The 20920-nt window shown below is 37.9% G+C and overlaps 1 pseudogene; it reads left to right on the top strand.

Moving 5' to 3' along the window:
• Positions 1-8184: 8184 nt before the first annotated feature.
• Positions 8185-9818, top strand: LOC129084436 (metalloendopeptidase OMA1, mitochondrial-like; annotated as a pseudogene).
• The last annotated feature ends 11102 nt before the right edge of the window (positions 9819-20920 follow it).

Raw genomic sequence — 20920 nt, 5'->3', positions numbered from 1 at the left:
TGTTGGATGTTAGCCAACAGCAATCTCAGCATCTTCTGGCCTCCCTCAGGTCCCCGTCATGTGACCTCCTGTATAGACTCTCTCACAGAATGATCATTGGCTTCTTCCACATACACAGAAGATTATTTCTGCTTTCAAAGGGCTCTCCTGATTAGATCAGGGCCACCCAAGATAATCACCATTTAGATCAATTTAGAGTACACTTATTAGGGGCCTCATTTACATCTGCATTTTCCCTTGTGCCAAATAGCATATAAAGATAACAGCATAATTATGGCAGTGAAGTCCCATGTCTAATATAGTCACATGTCTAACCCATGCTAAAGAGTCTTCTCTTCAGACTTCCTTAACTACCATCTTGACTGTTTTATAAACTCCCCACTTAGGAAACTCACCAGTAAAAACACTGTAGATTTGCTCTTTGGTTTCACCATAAGAAATCTATTTTCCTCCAGAACATTTGCATGTCCATCTTGGGCTAGTCCTTCAAATAATCCTTGTTCATTGGAGTAACTGAGAAGGCAACGAGCATTATACAAGGCATATAGGAATAAACTAAATAAATACTAAACTAAATAAACTAAATAAATACTGTCTTGAAAATGTTATTTCCTAATCTCTTCTGTCATGGCATGATGAGCTACAGGAAAAAAAGAGAATAACAATTGCATTTAGCACTGACTTTCCTTTGGGTTTGAATTTTCCACTTGTAATTTTAATTTTTATATTGTTTGTAAACAATATAAAAATTATTTCACTGACTAGAATTAATAGTCTAGCTAATAGACTTAACAGACATGAACAGATTTATTAAGAGTATATTGAGTGTACATGCACTATATAGACTTGATGTTTTATAGAACTTACAACTATCCTCTTAGTTTTTATTATCTGAATTTAACAGATAGAAGAGCCAGAGACTCAACGAAAATCATCCATGAGTAAACGGCAATGCTGTAATCTGAAATTCCAAGTCTCTCTGACTCTAAAAATTTTTACTAGCAATGACCTTCAGCATGTTGTCTTGAGCTTCAAATTTCTCAGCTGGAAAGGAACGTGGGTGGTGGTCATTTCATTTTCAAGTATTTATCTACTTATTATTATAGGCTATAAACATGCTATAGATGATACAGTAAGCTAAACATAGAAATAATATTCAGCTTAATTGCTGACAAATATTAAAGAAATTACACTAGAAAATAAATAACTGATTCTCAATACTCTGGAAGACAGAAACACGCTTCAATGTTTCCTTTTCATGGGCATAAGGAATATTGCGGGAATCAGGATGATCAGGAAAAACTTCCCTGAAAAATTTGCTTTGAGATCACAACAGAGTGACAAGAGAAGGATCACAGAGGGAGAAGTCCTAACACAGAGAATAGCTGGAGGAGACGCTGCTGGCAAGACAAGTGTGGTTTTCTTAGACAATGAGCGTTGCCCGTGGAGCTGGACTGGGCGTGAAGGAGGTTTCCTTGACAAAGTCTTCTAACTCATGAGGTTGTTCTGTGGCTTAAAGTCAAAGACAGGCAGGGCCAGCCAGCTGAGATGGCTTTGTAAACTAGAAAGCACTGTGTTAACACACATGTTGGTGGGGGTTTTGCTGATTTCTTATTTTAAAAGACTAGAACATTTCCTCCATACTATTCTTAAAGTCTTAGTGCAGTGGAATCTTCATGGCGTGAAATTGGGGTTTACGGAGGTGCTTCTGTTTCAACTTTGACAAAGCTGGAGACACAGTTAACTTAACTCCCAGGATGGAAATGTGCTTCAGGGCATTAATTATGCAGCTCCCGGCTGTTTCTAAGGAAGACAATGTGCATCCGTAGTTTGATTGATTATAAATGTGTGCTTCTTGGCTGAAGACAGGAGAGCTGCAGAAACCCATATTGTCTCACAGGCCAGAGAACAGAGAATTTTCTCTGCTGGAAAGTGGAGGAAGAGGGGGAGAGAAACCTGAAAGCTGGTGACTGATGGGTTAGGAGCTGAGCCATTCTGATAAAAATAGAGCACATTTTTATGGGAGAATTTGGCCTTTCTGCAGGTTTGCTTCCTAATGAGGACAGGGCCACACACCCTCTCTACAGCAGGAAGATGAGGATGGGGATCTATCTTCTTCCTGATCGAAATGATTTTATCTTACTCTTTAAAGGAGGATTGCAATCTCTTTCACTCAGTCATGTCTTCAGTGAGAACTTCTGGAGTGCCCGCTTTGTGCCAGCCACTCTATTGGACACTGCAGATTCAGGGACAATGAGAATCCATTTTTGACTTCAGTCTAGTGGAAGAGGCATACATGAAATAAATACCGATCACAATAATGCAAAGGCAGGGGGATGTACAAAGCTCTAGGAGAAGCAGAGATAATGACTAGTTCTCTAAGGAGGCATCATAACGTATTAAAAGGAAGGGACATTTGAGCTAGGTCTTGAAGAGTAGGTGGCTGAGGAGATGAAAAGGAGCTTTCTGAGCAAAGGAGGAAGCGGGAGAGGGAAATGCACTGAGGTTTGCAAATGCATCACACAAAGCAAGGCTGATCAAGTAGCTTGAACACAGATTATGAAGAAAGGTGAATGCCATGTTCAGGATACTGTGAATGAAAAAGCAAGTCATACCCTTGACTTGTTCATTACCATTATTTCCAGTTTGTGTATTTTCTAGGTTGACTAAATGTCTGACAGCCAAGGAGCCATTGGTCCCTGACACTAAGTGAGCCAGTTCATCAACATGGGAAATCGTTTGTGACATTTCAGAAGGAAAAGGAAGATAAGGAAGGATGGATGGAAGGAGAGAAGAAAGCGAGGAATGGTGGGAGGGAGGGAGGAAAGGAGAAAAAGAAGGAGAGGAAGCAGAAGGTCAGATAGAGATAAGAGATAAGCCATAACTGAAAGAAAAGAATTAAGAGGAGACTATAAAGAGGGAAATAAAAAGTAAGGAATCATTTGGGTCCTCTGCCAAGAAGAGTTAGGAAAGCTGATTTCTTAAGATAAACTGAAGTAAAACAAAATATGCTCCATATGTTGAAACTGTATACTTAGTTTGAGATAAACAAAAACATGTTTGGAGAATAGCTGCCATAATTAAAAAGAAATTAAAAGAAAGAAAGAAAGAAAAACCATCTGGGGGTAGATATATATTTAAAGACACACACACACTGACACACACACACACACACACACACACACACACACACACACGACACAGTGATTCCAAAGCTTGAAGTTTTTCTTGATTTAAGTAAACTTGCTTGTTGCAAAAGGGCATTGCAACAGTCCTTGCCCAAAGCACCTCTTGTTCCAGGCTGTAGCTACCCAGGACTACTCAGGATTGCTCAAGCACCAGAAGATCTTTCCAAAGCCTGTCCTTTGCTCCTGCTTTCTTTCCTGCTGTGAATGTACATCCTCCCTTTTCCCTCTAGACAATTACAAATGACCCCTGCCACCCAACTCAAATGTCACCTGCTCCCAGCTGTGTGCCTGACACATGGTGCAGTTCATAACGACTCCTCATCTGTGACCTCTAGGCATGTGTGTCACTTTCCTGTGGCTTCCGTAAGAAAATATCAGGATCTGGGTAGCTGAAGACTACAGTTTACTGTATCACAGTTCTGGAGGCTAGAAGTCTAAAACCAGCCTGCTGGAATCCGTGTTGGTCCCTTCTGAGGTATCTGTGGGAGAATCTCTTCCAAGCTTTTCTCCTAGCTTCCGGTGATGCTGGCAATTCTTGGCGATCCTTACACTGTAAATGCATCACTCCAATCTCTGCTTCCGTCCTCACATGGAGCTTTTTCTGTGTCTGTCTTCACATGGCCATCTTCTGGAAGGGACACTAGTCACTTTGGTTCAGGGCCCCTCCCTACTCCAGTATGACCTCCTGCTAACAAGTCATATCTGAAACCGCCTCATTTCCAAATAAGGTCACTGTCTGAGGTACTACAGTTTTGGACTTCGATGTATCTTTTTCGGGGACATGACTTAACCCAAAGAAGCATGTCTCTAATATAGATTCAGTTTCACTGAAGGAGTCAAGATGCATGTATGCATGCCAATGTCCCCCAGCCTCAAAGAAGTTGATGAGAAACTCCATTTCAAGGTATAAATATAAATGTAAATATAAATATATATTATACATATACATATCAACCTTGTGTTTCCAAGGCTGAACATTGTTCATTCATAGTTAATGTTTTCTAAATTGAATTAAATATGGAAAATTATAGACCAAGGGTTTCTGATTAAAGCTAAAAAGAGGCTAGGAGGCAGTTGAGTCTATACTTGAGAGGGAACCCAGGCAAGTGGTGACCCTCCCGTCGCCACACTTTCCATGGGGGTTTCTTCCCCTGCGGTGGGCCATGTGGCCGGAAAGACCCCTTGCTGAAAGACTCAGGTTTGAATGTGGATGTCTCTGTGGCTGTAGCTATATAGAAAGCATCGATACTGTCCCTTCTCTGCCTCAGTTTATCCTCAAAAAAATGAGAATGAGACAAGAAGGAGTAATTTTAAAATTTCATGAAGCATGTGGGCTCTTTTTTATCAAATGAACTTTTGCTCCAAACCCCAATTTAAACAGCAGATCTGTGTGAAGCTGCTGGGCCTCTGGGGAAGAAGGGGGACGTGGAATGCCACGGTCCCCAGCATCCCTGGGCAGACTTCACAGGGACTGCGATGGGATTCTAGAAGCGTAGATTGAGAACCACTGGGCCACAGGGAAGTTCACGTTTGGTGTGTAGTCCTAGACATAGAGGATCGTCCATGAAAAAGAAGGAGGAGGAAGAGGGAAAGGAAGAGAAAAAGAAGGAATGGGAGGGGAGGGGAAGAAGGAGAAATGGAAAAGCTTATTAGAAAATAAGAGACACTGGGGAAAGAAATGGTGAGGAAGGTCAGAGGTCTTGCAAAAAACTTGCTATGGCCATAGCACAGTCTTTTAAAGTGGCCTCCCAATTTTATCTTGTACAATAGTCATGCAGTCCATTCTAAATTATGTTGGCGAGTTTTCTACAAGGACATTGTTATTTTTAACTCTATGATCACAAAGGTGACATAGTCTGAAAGAGAGGCAGACAATGTAGAAGACTTCGTGTGAATTTCAACTAAAGAATCACAGAAAGATTTGTCATATTCAAGTTAGCGGTATCTAAAAGAACTTATAAATATCTTATCAATTTTTGCTTCAGCAGTCATGAATTGGTAATATTTCCTAGGGCACACATTTTGTTGTAGATTTCTGCACCTTGGTGCATGCTGACCATTCATTCTGATGTGCCCATCTCTACCTCCAACGCCTATTCTTTCCAAACATGACTTAAGCTTACCATTCTCCAGGAGCTCTTCTCTGGACACTCAGGTCTGATTAACCACATTTTCCTCTATGCACCTCCATGCATCCCTTATACCTTGAATGAGTTGATCCAGTTGTACTGTTACATTGACTTGTAAGCTATTTATTCAATTACTGCTTATTTTCACATAGTGGGTTATTCTGGGCAATCTTAGCTGGTAAGGTGTTAACTCCCCAGTAACTAGTCTCTGTGCCTAGCACATAATAGGTATTGTTAAGTATTTGATGCATGAATTAATTAATGCATAGGAGAGTCTATTTCAAACTGCTTTGAAGTTTTCAGGTAATCTTGGAAAAAGTATCAGGATGAGTGTGGGCATAATTTGAATGTCAGTATTGTATTTAATTTGTATAAGAGAAATGAAGTACTGCAGTCAAATCTCTGGTGGCCTTTATATTCCTGACTCAACACAGTCATGATGAGGGAACACAGAAAATGGACATTTTTTTTTCAGACCTCTCTTGGAAATTAGCCCAAGAGCCAAATGTTTTATTTTAATGGTATGTTTCTTCTCTCATACCACAACTAGTAAACATTTCAGATCACACATACACACAATGTTTGTTTGTATTTACTATAATTCCCTATGAAACTCCAGATGCTTGGACCGTTCAGGCATCTAATACATGTTTGATGAATTAAGGAATAAATGAAGGAACCCTTGGATAAAATGAGCTAAGATTCTGACATCCATTAGCAAGCTGTTACCAGATTTCATCTGCCTCGCTTGTATGTAGGACATCCATTTGGGGGGAGGGAATGAAAAAACGTGATGCAAATAACTGATCAGCCTTTGAATCAATACTTAAAATATAGTTCCTTATAAGTCATTTGATACACTAGGAGGTGGAATACTCAGTTCTGGCTCCAGGTTTGCCCTGACATTGCTGCATGAAATTAACTTTTTTGGCTAAGTAGATTCAGCTTGGTCCCACCTACTTTAATATATTCTGACTTTATGGAACATCGGCCAGATTTTCTTTAGGTTCAGTAAAGTCCAATATGATTCTAACATGACTATACATGAGATTGGATTATAATACTTGTACATCTCAGCCAAGCTTTTCATTTGGTATCCTTGGTAAGCAGGCGTCATCTCAAAGTTTTAATGTGCAGGAAAAAAATTCTGTCCCTTTGATTAATTTCCAGGAAGAGCTGTTGAAAAAAAATCCTCATTCTTTGTGTCTCAAGCAATGCACCACTGGTCTCATACTTCTCTGCAACTCTGTATTGGAAAGGTCTTCGGAAGGAGATCTCTTTCTTCAAGAAGAGTTTTACTGAGCATCGTCGGAAAGGGGAGCGAGCCTCTTGCGGTAGAAGTAGTAAGGGTCTCACTCACCAGTAGTTTATCAAATGTTTCTTCCAACTATGTGTCATACTTCCTGAGAACTCTGGCAAATTAAGCATTCTCCCACATCTTACACTCCCTGCTCACTTTATAAATCATTTCCCTGATCAATGTCAAGGTAACATGCCCTGTCTGATCATGTATTTATACAGCAGCTTAAAACTCAAAGTGCCTTTATCTGCATTAATCTTGTTAAAGCCTCTCAAGTCTTGAAATGGCAGGTCAGATTGATTTCTGCTCACTTTCAGACAGGGAAATTGAGTCTCAGCAAATTCTAGGTTTATGAAAAGATAGATACTGAAAATAGATAGAATTGGGCCTTGAACCTAAATGTTTGATTTCTAGTTCAAAGCTAATCACACCACAGTGCTCCACTGGACATTTAAGAAACAGCTGTGCTTGCTCACACATTTTTTTTTTCCTTCAGCATGTTTACTGTGCATCTATTATGTGCAGATATTGAGCTTGGTGTTAGTATTATCAATTGTAATCAAACCAAAATCCCTTTTCTCACAGAGCTTGTAGTAGGGGTGAAAAAGATATTAACAATGCTGATGCTTACAAACTCAGAAAGGAAATTAAACAAACACACAATTACCAATTGATAAAAGTTATGTTCATTTTTGTCACCACTAGGATAATTAAGCAAAAGAAAGATAAGCTTCATTTCTGGACTGTAGCTGCTACTATTACCGAATAATAGACCCGTTGTTGGGGAGTCCCAGATGCTATTACTGAAACAACACCCCCCTTCTCCGGGGTACTTCTCTTCTAGGTTCATTGCCTCCTACCCTGGAAATTATGGCTCTTGATGGCAGAGTTTGGTGAAAAGGAAAGGAACTATTTATTCAAAGGTTCTACAGGTTTTGAATAATGGCTAAATGTTGCTGTTAAATTCTCAAAATCCCCTTAAAATCATCCACCAACACATGCAGTCCTGCGTTTCCCCACTTTGCCCAGTCAGGGGCACCGTCCTTCAGAAGAAAAAGAACAGAAGTCCGGGGCTGTGCTAGGCAGGCCTCTCACAGTTCCCAGCACCCTCCGCTGCGTGGCTGCGATCTCTAGTTCTTAATCCAAACCACGTGGCACCTTCTCATGGCCCACTAGCAAGAGTCCTTTCTCCCCTTTCTTTCCCACTTGGTCTTCTCATTGTTCCCCTGTGTTCACCTCCAGTTGTTTCTCACACAGGCCCTGTAACTCCCTCCAAGGTACATCCTGCGTTAAAGGTAGGCAAACCTTTCCAGTTAGCCTTGTTGAGATGCAAAATAACCATCTTTGCGTATGAGGTCTGAAGCTATCCTGCTGTTATTGACATGCAAAATGACTCTCAATGGTCCTGCTCCAGGTCTCCCATCCCCTGTGGCAGCCTGCCTTGGGACGGGGTGGAGGGGCGAGGTGAGGGGGGGTGGCTGTTGATGGGGAGACTATTTTATATTTTTCTTGGACACGCCAAGTTCTGGACCCCGTTACAAATCTCCCATTTGCAGGGGCCCTGGCTATGCCCTGTTACACTACTAGAAACTGTGTTTTATTCCAAATTAATTCATTGACCAACTAAGAACAACGTGACACACTAGCTCTAACCTCATTAGACTATCAAGTACAAACCAACCATATAGAATGTAAAAACAAACAAACAAACAAACAAACAAACAAACAAACAAGCAGATCAAATAGGTAAATCAGGGTGATGGGTCAGCTTTTCTGCCTGGAGACTTTCATTTCCATAGGACTTTTAATAACAAAAGAACAGGATGCCTCTTGAGTGTCAAAAGTAAGAGAATTTAGATGATTACCTAGAAGTGTACAGCCTGAAATGACTCTTTTTAAAGACACTACTGATTTAAAATGTTGCAGTCACTCCTACCCTTTCAGGAGTCTGCACACTTCATGATCTCAAGCTGCTTTGTTTATTGTCTCGATAATTTTTAAACCAGTGCAGAAAAACAATTTGCAATCACCACGGGCGTCGACCTAAGAGAATGGTGCAGTCACATCCTCCTAACAAAAAGGCCCTATTGATTTATTTACTTACTTACTTAACTTACCTATTTCCTTTTCCCCCATCCCACTGCTGCTTAGGGATCTCACACATCAATGGTTGTGATTTTCTGAACAAGTTCTTCTCTTTTTTAAAAATTTATATTGTATTTTTCCCCATTACCATTTTAAAAAGGAACTGTTTAAAGAGAGTGAAAGAACAAACAAATGGGATCTGGTCCTTGGTCTGAGTAGCTCAGGATGGCCGTGGAAAGTGAGTCCAGTCACAGCAAGCTGCTATTATCAAGGAAAGAACAGTTCAGGCTTGTATCAGAACTGGAATATGAAACATGGTTGGAAGAATTTAAAAATGTTATGCTGAGAGAGGTGCCTGATATCTGACTGTTATAGAAGGGGTTTATCATCTAGTTGAATGTAATAAAGCTATCCCAAGGATCTCTAAGATCAATTGGGTTATTCATGTGGTGGATTCTCCAAGTATAAATGTTTTTTGTTTCCAAATTGATGTGTTTATCTCCCCTGGGCTTTTAAATAGTGTAACTGATACTCATCTGCTTTCCTTCCTTCTATGCCATGAAATAGCACATGCACTTTTTTGGCGTGGTATAGAAAGGGCTAGCTTGGTTCATTTATTAAATTTCCTGGGTCCAATTTTTTTTCTCACAGCGACTTGGACCATTTGTCCTTGACATAGGTAGTTGGAACTTCTGGGACAGTGAATGCAGCCTACATGGCAGGAGTATATGTTTGATAGAACATACAGTAGAACATTGGCGACTGAAGCTGACAAAATTGGACTACGGCTTGCTGCAAAGGCTTGTGTGCACATCAGAGCCAGTTTAGGGTTTTGGCAGATGACCAAAGAAAGTTGCAGAGAGCGTCCATGCTCACTGCAAGTTGCCAGAATGGGTATTCACACACCCTTCTCCTGGAAATCAAGCTGAGCACTTGGATCGACTTGTACATCAGGCTCTCAAAATTGCATGGAGCTGTAATTTCCCACCACTTTTGGAACTAGACCCTTGATTATTATTTAAACTCAGCATGAAGCATTTTCTTGAAGAATTAGAGAAAGGAGACCTAAATATCCCTGTGAAGAAACTGAAAATGGACAGATACTCTTCGCATTAAAAACAGAACCAATGTCATTAACAAACAGTTGAGGAAAAAATTGACAGTTGAATTAAAATTGATGAGACTAGGACATATGAAAAATGCAGCAATCTTTACTGGCTTTATGTTACTTTTTAAAAAATAATGTTTGAAATGAAAACAAAACTGAATATCCAGGTCAAATCATGGCTATTACAGGCATTGTCTAAATTCTCCTACTAGGCATTTATTTTTCACGTGACATTGACATATTTTAGCTATTTTAAAAAATATCTTCAATGAGAGGAATGTCATAGAATTAAGTTATATTATACATTTTTTTAAAAATCACTGATTGTATTCCTACTGTGTGCCAGTCATTACCCTAAGCCTGTGGAGGAAAGTGAACCCAAAAGTAATTCATTCTTGCAGAATGTTTCTCAGTGGTCGTAACAATCAAGCAACTCAGTCCAGTCCCCATTTAAAAAATGCCATATATCTGGCATGAGGGTGGAGGAAAAACTGAAAATACCTTGGGGTATTGGCTTGATATTTAAGAAAAACATTCAAAATTAAGGCTTTTAATCAATTACTAGACCACCTTAGTGAAAACATACTACTTCAAGAGACCATATTTATCATTTAATTGGAGTTTTTACCAGAACCTGTTTTTCCTTATGTCTTTTGTTTGCCAAATTCCTTTTGCATTACTTTCCAATGGGCGGTAGCTCTTCTCTCCCAAATGCTGCACATAGAGAGGGAGGAAGGGAAACACCATTTCTACACCTTTCTTTATTTTTTTATATATAACTTTTTAAATTGACCTTCTTGTTTAGAACAGATATAGGTTCACACTAGTTTGGCACTTGATTACAAAGTTAAACAAGCTCTTACATCATCCTATCCAGCCATTGTCCTCTTTAGTATTTAATCAAATGAGTTGAAAAGTTGTGTCTACACAGAAACCTGCACACAAATGTTTATTGCGGCTTTGCTCGTAACTGCCAAAATATGGAGGCAATCAAGATGCCCTTCAGTAAGTGAATGCATAAATAACTTGTTAGATCCAAACAATAGAATATTATTCTGCAATAAAAATAAGTGAGTTTTCAAGCCATGAAAGACACAGGAAAACTTAAATGCATATCATTAAGCGAACGAAGCCAATCCGAAATTGTTCCATATACCATACAATTCCAACTATATAACATTCTGGGAAAAGCAAAAGTATGAAGACGGTAAAAAGATCCATGGTTGCTGGGAGATGGGGAAAATGAAGAGATTATTAGAGAGAGCACAGAGGATTTTTGGACAGTGAAACTTTTCTATATGCTACTATGATGGTAGATACAGATCATCATACATTTGTCCAAACAGAGAATGCACAACACCAAGAGTGCATCCTAATGTAAACTATGGATTTATTGTGATAATAATGTGTATGTTCATTGATTGCAATAAACATTTGTGTGAAAGTTTCTGTGTGGACACAACTTTTCAACTCATTTGGTTAAATACTAAAGAGGGCAATTGCTAGATAGTATGATTTAAGAGTTTGTTTAACTTTGTAATAAAGTGCCTAGCTATCTTCCAACAAGGCTGTACCATTTTGCATTCCCACCAGGAATGAATGAGAGTTCCTGCTTCTCCACATCCTTACTAGCATTTGGGGTGGTCAGTGTTCTGGATTTTGGCCATTCTACTAGGTATGTGGGACCCCCTTATAGTTTTAATTTGCAATTCCTTGATGGTATGTGAGTTGAAGAATCTTTTCATGTGCTTATTTGCATCTGTTTTATCTTCTTTAGTGAAGTACCTCTTCAGATCTTTTGTCCATTTTCTTATTATTGAGGTTAAAGGAAGTTTTATAGGAAGTTAATCAATGTCTCTTTCTGCCAGGCTAGAAACATAACCTAACTACAAGATCTCAAAATAAAAAAGGATATTCCTACAGTTATATGTAGGCCAGGCTTAATCTGGAGAAGTAAACTGGATAAGTATGGGTTCTTGGTATCTATAAAAATACTGATAAAAACAATGAGACATTTCTAGCATACAAAATTCAAAGTTATAACTCCAGGGGATATACAAAATCTCCAGATAAAAATTCTTTTTTAAAAATTAGTTGAAAAAGAGATCAGATTTGTGTACCAGAGGTATGTAGAGGTGGGATATGGAGAAGGAAAATTGGAGGAAGGTGGTAAAAAATACAAAATCCCAATTAATAGATAAATAAGTATTCAGGAGGTAATGTACAACATGATCACTGTACTTACCACTGCTGTGTGATACATATAAAATTGTCAAGAGAGTAAATCCTAAGAGTTCTCATCATAAGGAAAAACTGTTTTCCTTTTTCTCATTTTCTTTTTAATTGTATCATTATGAGAGAACAGATGCTAACCAAACTTATTTCAGTAACAATCTCACCCTATGTGTAGGTCAAACCATTGTACTATATGACTGAAACTTATACAATTATCTCTCAATAAAACTGGGGAGGGGGAGAATGGGGTTATTTTAGTTATAGTACAATTTAGGTCTATTTTATTAACCATGCACTTAGGGATTTTTTTCTGTATTAATAAGTAGCTCTTATTATGGTCATATATATAAAGGAGGCAAATAAAACACCAAATTAATCATGCTGATTTGGAAAATTGTTAAATTCATAAATCCTGTCAAATTCTTGCCTTAGGGACAAGAACTTAACACATGCAGAACTATTATCTTGCCCATCCCTCCTTCAGGGTTACAGGCAGCCTATATACTATGCCAGAGAGACAGAGAAGAAGAGAGAGAGATTTGCACTCTGAGACAAGCCAAAACCAAATAAAACAAACAAAATAAACCAAGAGAAAATTATCAATCTGTCAATCACTAATCCTCCAAAGAAACACAACCTTTAGTCTTTTCCTATTCATTTCTATCTCCCTAATGAAAAGATCTTTATCCTTGCAGATATGAAAATTGTGCAAGAACTGTTACTTTTTTTTCTCCATGAGAAGAAAATCAACAACGTTTTTAATCCCCATAAGCTTTTTTTCTTTAAATTTTATTTGTATTAAAATGTCTGTCATCTTCCATGTTACAATCCCAAAATTACAACTGATATTTAAAAGTTGAAAAGTATTAAAATATTATGAACCATTAAAGAAATGTCTGACATAGGACTCCCTCCCCCCACCAAGTGATTTATTCATTTAACACAAGTTTCTTGAGTTTCTTCTCTGTACCAAGCACTAGGGACAAATCTATGAACAAAAACTAAGTGTGGGGGCTGTCCTATGCCTTGTAGGGTATTTAGCAATATCTCTGACCTCTATCCACTCCATACCAATGGCACAGCCCCCCTCCCCAAGTTATGGCAAACAAAACTGTCTTTAGACAATGACAAATGTTCAGTTTTCTTAGTTAAGAACCACTAACCTAATCAAATTCATTTTGCAGATTCACTAGTTGCGAGGTTAAATCACTTGCTTAAGGTGAACAAAGCCAGTGATCTCATTAAATGTTGAACTAATAAAAAGTATATAAACACACAGACCCACACACGTTTTTAGACATACATAAAACACTTCATCTTGTATTTTCAACTAACTTGTGTGTTACTTTATTCCCATTTATAAATGACTTGGAAAAAATAAAGTGATTTGAAGTCAACTCATGACCAGAACTCAGATCTCTAAATCTCTGCCTACGTCAGCAATAAACTGTCAACTTGGGATGTATTTGAGATGACAATGACTTGGAGTTACCACAAACCACAAGCTTCCTGAGCTTTTTAGCAAAATATCCCCAACACCAGTTGAAGAAATCAGGAGACAGGGAACTCTTTATCTTCCAACCCCACTTTAACTAGAAATAGAATTCTAAAGTTAATGTAAATTCTCATTTCGATACTTAAAAATCTAACAATGGTATAAAATGTCATGCTCTTTGCAAGGCCATATACCTGGGCTGCTATGTTTTGACCAGAGGTTGTTTCAAAGGGGACTGTCAAAACCACATCTAAATGAAGTTCTAAGTCTCTTGGTTCTTCTATAAAAAAAGGTGGAGCTTACTCTACTTGTTTCTAACTCACCAGCTATTTTAGTACTTTAATTCCCAATAGATCTTTGCATCAATTTGGTAGAAGGATTTAAAACGAAAGTAATTTGAGGGCTGGGGGGTGTTTAGAGTCTATTGGACTTTTGTTTCTCCATCTCCCTCTGAGAGAGACCAGTGTGCTAAGGGAGCTGAGGGAAACATCTCTGCATCAGTCTATAGTGCAGTATTGAACCCTGATAGAGGCATTTCTAAGTAATGTGGAGAGCTGGCATGGGGAGTAAGGGAATAACACTGAGAGAGTAAGAAAGGAGGTTTAGACAGAAAGTGTCAGGTGTCCCACTCACATCACCTCAGATTTACTTCTAAACACAGGAAGCTGCTCACCACGCACCCCTGTGACCCTCAGCCAGGGCTGCTTTTCACTGCTTCAGAATACTTGATCCACACACAGAACAAGCCAGAAATGCCAGAGCTAGTCCTTTTCTCCAACAATGAGAGGGTAATTAGTCAACTCATGTCCCAGCTTGCTTAGTTAGCTCTTGGCAACCTCTGAAGTATATTTTATTTATTCTTCTAAAGTATGCCAACACAATTGAAAATTCCAGTTGTCCAAAGTGATAAATGACTACATAGCTCATCTTTTTTATGATTTCTTCCCCTTCCTTATTTACTCCCATATTCCCCTGAATATGTTTCCTGGGATCACTTGACACATAAACTGTGTGCACTATTATCTTTGCTTCAGGATCTTCTTTTGGTGAAATCAGAATTAAGATGGGAAGTTATTCTTCTCATCATTGCAAAGGTAAAAGCCATATTTTAAGGCTCAGTTTACTTTTCTTAAACAAGCCCAGAAATTTCACTCTCTGTGCCTACATAATCTCTAGTCCTTCTTCCTGAGTGATCTGGCCCCATTTTTATCCAACTGTAAGCGTCATCTTGTGGAATCCAACCCAAACAGCATCTACAATATTGAACTTGCTCTATCCCTTCACAGGCAGTATTCCTGCTTCCTCCTTTTCCCTTACTTATTCAGCTTAATTTGTTTAAAAGAGAAAATGCAAGCACATATGCATAAAAACAAAGCCAAGTGATGAGTAGAATTATGAAGAAAGATTAATGACGTAATTGAAAAGCATTCTTCCCTTTGTTGGGTGTCACTCTGGGAAAATACTTGTACCCTCTAACTAGATAGGCAAAGAAAACTGGATAAGCTACCTTTTTCTTTGTCTTCTCTCTTTCTCTTTTATCTTATGTTTCTTGGATATTTTCTTGATCAAATCACTATTCCTGGCACTAGTCACATTTTTAACACCACTTTGACTAAAGTTCGTGAGGGATTTGTGAGTTCCTTGGTAGACAACACATCGCAAAGATCAAATGCATCCATATAAGCACAAAGATGACATGAAGGAAAAGGAGAGTACACAATGGCTACTCAAAATTTATTAGGGACTTAAATTAACTTTTTGTTTTAAAACAATGTCCTGTTGGATTGAAAATAAAATTTACACTATATATATTGCTTATATAGTTAACTCTTGTGTGTGAGCATTGGAAATTTGTTCTCTGTGGAGCTTACAGCCAGCTGTCATTCTCTCAGATTCCCAGCCATCTATTATTATCAGACGAGCTTTCTGGCAGGCGAAATGAAGGCATTAGCATCCTATGTCATTTCCCTGGCTAGAGCAAGTACGGACAAAATCTAGCCATAGCTGTCAGATTTAAGAATTGTATTCATGTATTACTCTTAACCTGAAATTATAAATAAGCATAAACTGGGGTAATATCTTGAGACTGGGTCAGTGAATGGAATTTGGTTTTCCTATGGTGGCTCATTTAAAACCAAAATGTGGAGTGGGAGGATGGGTGGACGTGGCATCAGCCCAACAATGACTATAGTAACTCATATAAGTCTGAGTTTTCCAAGCTGACATGCTATTGATGGTTCACCTTCTGTTAAAAGTTGCCAGATACGTACTAAGTTTGAGTTCACAGAGAGCTATATGCATTGGCCAACAAATGGTCCAGTACAAATTTGAATGTGGCTTCTGCTTTGGCCTCGGTTATATTTATACACACAAATAGAGCTTCCGTGAAATTTACCTTACACAAGAAAAGAGAGCTTGGCTAAGCTTGAGGAGGACAGGATCAAGCAGTTATGCTTTGGAGGGAAAAATAATCCTAGGGGCAGGTGGAAGAAAGATCCAGGAGGAGGCAGGAAAGTCCACATATACGCAGATTTGTGTGGGACAGAGAGGTAGAGCAGCCTTCCTCTGTGTTCCTGAGGTCATGAACTTCAGCTCTTCAACTTGGACAGCTTACCTACCCTTTCCCTTCACCAGAGTGGCTCTATGAGAACGCTGAAACAGAGCAGTTGGCAGGTCAACGCACACTCACTTCCCCAATAGTGGGTGCAATGTATTGCAATGGTCATTTCAACTTATCTCCTCCCTGGGCCACACAAGAACTAGCCTTGGCAGGAGGGAGTGAAGAAAAGAAAGAGTGATTTTCTTTTTCTGCAGCACTGAGTTGCCCTTCCTGCTAGAGAAACAGGTGTTCCCCATACTGGAAAAATCCAATATATAAATATCTAAGCACTCAGAGGACTTGAGGCTGATTTGTTTTACGAAATGATTCATAGAACGTTCCCATTAAATAACCAATGGAGAAATAGCCAAACAAGTTTATTGGATGCTTATATGTAAGTCAAGGGGCATTTCATAAGCTTTCCCTATCAAAAATGAAGGTAAAAATAAAATATGACAAGATCATATAGGTATATTAATAATTGATTTAAGAGTCAACTTAGTAATTAACTAGACTTTCTAATATGTGGCCCCTTTTAGCATGGGTTATTTATGGAGAATCAGAAAAAAATTATTTGTGCGGGAGAAAACCTGGAAAAAGAATTACTAGAACCTGATGTTTGAGATTCTGTTTCATTTTAAACACTCATTCAGAATAGCATTACTAAGTTTTGGATTTTTTCCTTCTTTCTCCCATTCTCATGACTGATTTATCCATTAGGCAAATTGCCAATCTATAAATTTCAAGTCCAATTTCTCCATTTCTGAAATAGTATTTCTAAACTGTTCCTCTGTTATGATGCACATGATGGATATATTGGTCACATGCCATGACTTTTCCTTCTAACACCGACATGCTATCTCCCACATAAAAAAGCCTCTACCTCCATCCCTGTTGGAAAGACTACCTTGAAATAAGCTTGCTGAGGCTCACTTCCAAGATGATCCCAATATGACAGTGCATTTGAAAGCAAAGCGTTCTTATCTTGGAGAACAGCAGCATAGAGTGACCAAAAAAGTAGACCCACATTCTCTCTCCCCGGAATCTCTTCACCTAGGAAAAATACATGCACACCCTCATCTTTAAAGCAGTTGTTCAAATGTTATTGTAAGAATAAAGCTCTTTCTAACCACACTACTTAAAATATATTTCCTTAGTACTCTTTACTTACATCCTTACTCTTTTTCATCTTTCATTATACTGTGTATTTATTTATTGTGTTCATATTTTTTTCACCCCCACTAATACCTAGTTACCACAAAGGCATAACTCTTGGTCTATTTTCTTCATTGCTAGTTCCTTGACACCAGAAGAGTGTGCAGCTCATAATGGCCACTGGATACTTGGAATTAAATAAGTGAGAATGGTTATGATTCCTGTTTTATACTTGTGGGAAAAAAAAATAACAGGGAAGTGTAGAAAGGACACGTAATTTTTCAGGGGGTATGGCTAGCAAAAGGTCGAGCAATTTCGAAGACTCTCTGACCCCAAGAACAAGCCTCACTCATTGTGCTACATTGTTTTACAAGTATTTTGGTGACTGTGACTGTTCTGTACTTGCTGGATGAGTATTTTGCTTGCTTTTAAAGAAGACCCATTCTTTGCGCTTTTGGTTCCATCTCTCTTCCTTATTAGTGGCTTAATTGGCGAAGCAGATGTCTACTAGGTTTATATATTGTTTAAAAAAACTGTTAATTTTTGTTGGTTTGTTTTAATCTTAGGTTCACAAAGTGCAGAACAAGCTAGCCAAATATATTTGGCATTCTTTTGGAAACCCCTGCATAATCCATAGAGAAACTGAATACAAATGTTCCAGTCATTTTACATGGGGTTTCAATAATATTTAATGACTAGAGAGTCCTTAGGGCATTTTCAAAAATAAATAATGGGAAGTTGGGCTGAGTTAAGAGAGGAACAGTTGCAACCCCTCTCCCACAATGCTCAATCACAACAAGCTGTGTCATAATGCTTATGTAAATGCTTCAAAAATATGGTCACTTGTTTTAGAAACATCATAAATATAAAAAATATTTTTAAATAGAAATTCTCAAAGTTCTAAATCCATGACAAAAACCACTATACCACCTAACTCTGCTGGGAAATTATTTTGTTTGGAAGACAGTTATGCACCCACAGTAAGCCCACTTCTTTCTGCTTATGAATTGGAACCTTCTCATGAGCTAGTCTTAACCTGGATTGACAAAATGCCAGCCACTTGCTTGGAAGAGGTTCTTTATGATGATTGCTCCCTTTTCGGACTGATGTTCCTGCTCCTGTTAATGTAGCTTTTAGGTAATAGTGTCTCTTAGTAACTGAAAGATTGTTAGATTGAAAATAAAAGTTGAAAACTAAGATAAAAAATTAAAAAATTCAAATTGGAAAGTGTAGATATACTCCTAGGAATATATGAGAGCCTGTCAAATTCATGGTCTTCAGAGGATGAATGTTTAGTCAATCTAAACAGAAAATGTCAATTTTGGAACTACTTCAAGAACCACTTTCTCCAAGAAACTAAAATAAGATTTGTGAGCAGTATGTATTTGTATGGTTTTTAATTTTGAAAACTGTGAGATCTTAATTTACGAATTGGTTAATGACTCGGATATTGCCATGTTCTAGCTGGTACCGTGGAAAGAGAGAAGGCTGAAATATAAAATAGCCCTCTTTGAATCACAGTTCTTTCTTACTAAATTTTAAAATAGAGATTAATTATAGTTACCCTAAAAGATTGTTGTAGCTTTGTGAATAATTATAAATAATTGATTTTTTTACTGAAGTGTGAAAAGCTATGAAGTATTGTCTTAAAACCACAGAGTTAAAATTACAGGGTTTTAGGGTGAGGAGTGAGGCCGTGACTTTTTTTTTTAAAGAAAATCATTTAATTATGTAATTGCAGTTAATGTGAAGCCTGTTAGAGAACTCATTTTATGAATATAAAAATTTGCTGCTCATCTACATTGAAAATCTGTGATATTGCTAAATAGTCATATTATAAATTACCTAGTGTATTTTAATTTGTACATGATACATTGTCTCTATAAATTATTTTACAATTTTACCATTTTGTATTTATAAATGCTAGTACTGACATTTGTGGGGAAATGCTCTGCTTATTAGTGAAGTGGTCATAATTTATGAAAGAAAAGCAAGGAAGATGCTTTTGGCCCATGTAAGCCACAACTGATATATTCCATCTCTGGAAACAGAGTAGCTATAACCAAGTATTGCTAGAATCTGGCCATTTTTCTCTAAAATCCAGCCTCAACTAAGACAATTTACCTCTCAGGCTTACAATAAAAGATAACATTTCTAACATATATATTTTTTCCATTTTAAACTCAGAAATGTATCAGTAAGTTGGATCATATAGAAATAAATTAAGTCATAAGTATGTCTTGATTGATTGGCTGATTGACACTGATACACAGAATTGCTGTTTAGCCCTAAGGGAGGAAAAGCATAGTATATTTAGGGTTCAGTATATCTGCAGTTCAGGCATCCATTGGGGGTCTTGGAATGCATCACCTGTGGATAAGGGGATCTGCTGTACTATGAAGATGTAGGGATCTTTTAAGACTAAGAGTGGAGGTCATAGGTCATGTATTATATACTGCTTGAAAAATTCTGTTTTTTAAAAACATGATTAAGGAGGAAAAAGGAAGCATTGAAAATTGAAATCAAATTTTTATTTTTCCTAATTGAGGTTCTCTTTAAATCGAGGACCAGCAAGTTACTATTAGCTTCCCTCTGTGGTTAACTGTGAATAACCTTTATAGTTAAATCTCACGGATTGACAAAGTTTAAGCAACCAGGATATATGATCCAGCCCTCCTAGCCTTATCTTACACTTGGATCTGTTCACCTTTTCGAAGTCACTCATTATGAGATTGACAAAGAGCTCAGTACTCTCAAATTCCCAATGTTTACTATAAACACAGGAAGTTAAGAATTCTCAGAATTAAGCCTAACTTCAGTGCGATGAATTCTGCAGTTTCACAAAGAATCCTGGTGAAAAGTACTTGAAAGAACATGTACACTGTTGAATCTTTTACTGATTCAGGCCCCAATAATTTAGAATCTTGGAGTTATTCAGACATTTGGTGTGAAATATATTTTTTTATCTGCATGTGAAGAAAATCCTGATAAGCAAATCTAGAGAGATATTTGACAGAGGAGAACAGACCAACTGTTTTTTAAGCCCCTTTCTAGGATCTGTGTTGTTAATTGGTGTATTGTTATTTCAAGATAATTGTCAGCATAGGCTAAGTGGTTATTATCTGTGAGTAATCTGAAAGCTTCTGAAAGACAAAACAGTACAACTATATATTGTTCCATACCTATACTCTAATTATCTTGTATAACACCATTCATTAAATCTTAGTCAAAATCCCACAAATGGAAGTTTGGGAGGCCAACAGGTAGGGCAGTTTCTGGGGAAGATCTTCCTCTTGACTATCATGAGCCTTAAAATAGAGCTGTTTGTTTGGCTCACCTTCAGCTTAAACTTCTGCGGTTGACATGGAAGTGGAGGTCATAAAGGCTTTCTCTGAAAGAGAAGCAGACATGCAAGTGCTAAGAGCCACTTGAGTGCTTTTATATGTTATTTTATTCAGAATTCTCCAGCAAGCACATGAGGTAACAATGGTTATCTCCATAGCTGAAAAATCAAGGCTTTAAGATGTTAAGCAAATAAATATTCAAAGGCTGAATAAGTGGTATAACTCATTTATAAATCCCTTCTGTGTTCTCCAAGATGCACATTTTTTGTACTCCACTACATG

The sequence above is a fragment of the Pteronotus mesoamericanus genome, unplaced genomic scaffold, assembly GCF_021234165.1.
Source record: "Pteronotus mesoamericanus isolate MK-2021 breed Mesoamerican mustached bat unplaced genomic scaffold, CSHL_Meso_final scaffold_174, whole genome shotgun sequence".
In the NCBI taxonomy this organism is placed as follows: domain Eukaryota; kingdom Metazoa; phylum Chordata; class Mammalia; order Chiroptera; family Mormoopidae; genus Pteronotus; species Pteronotus mesoamericanus.
Note: the sequence above shows the minus strand (reverse complement) of the source record. Positions and strands in the feature narration are given on the sequence as shown.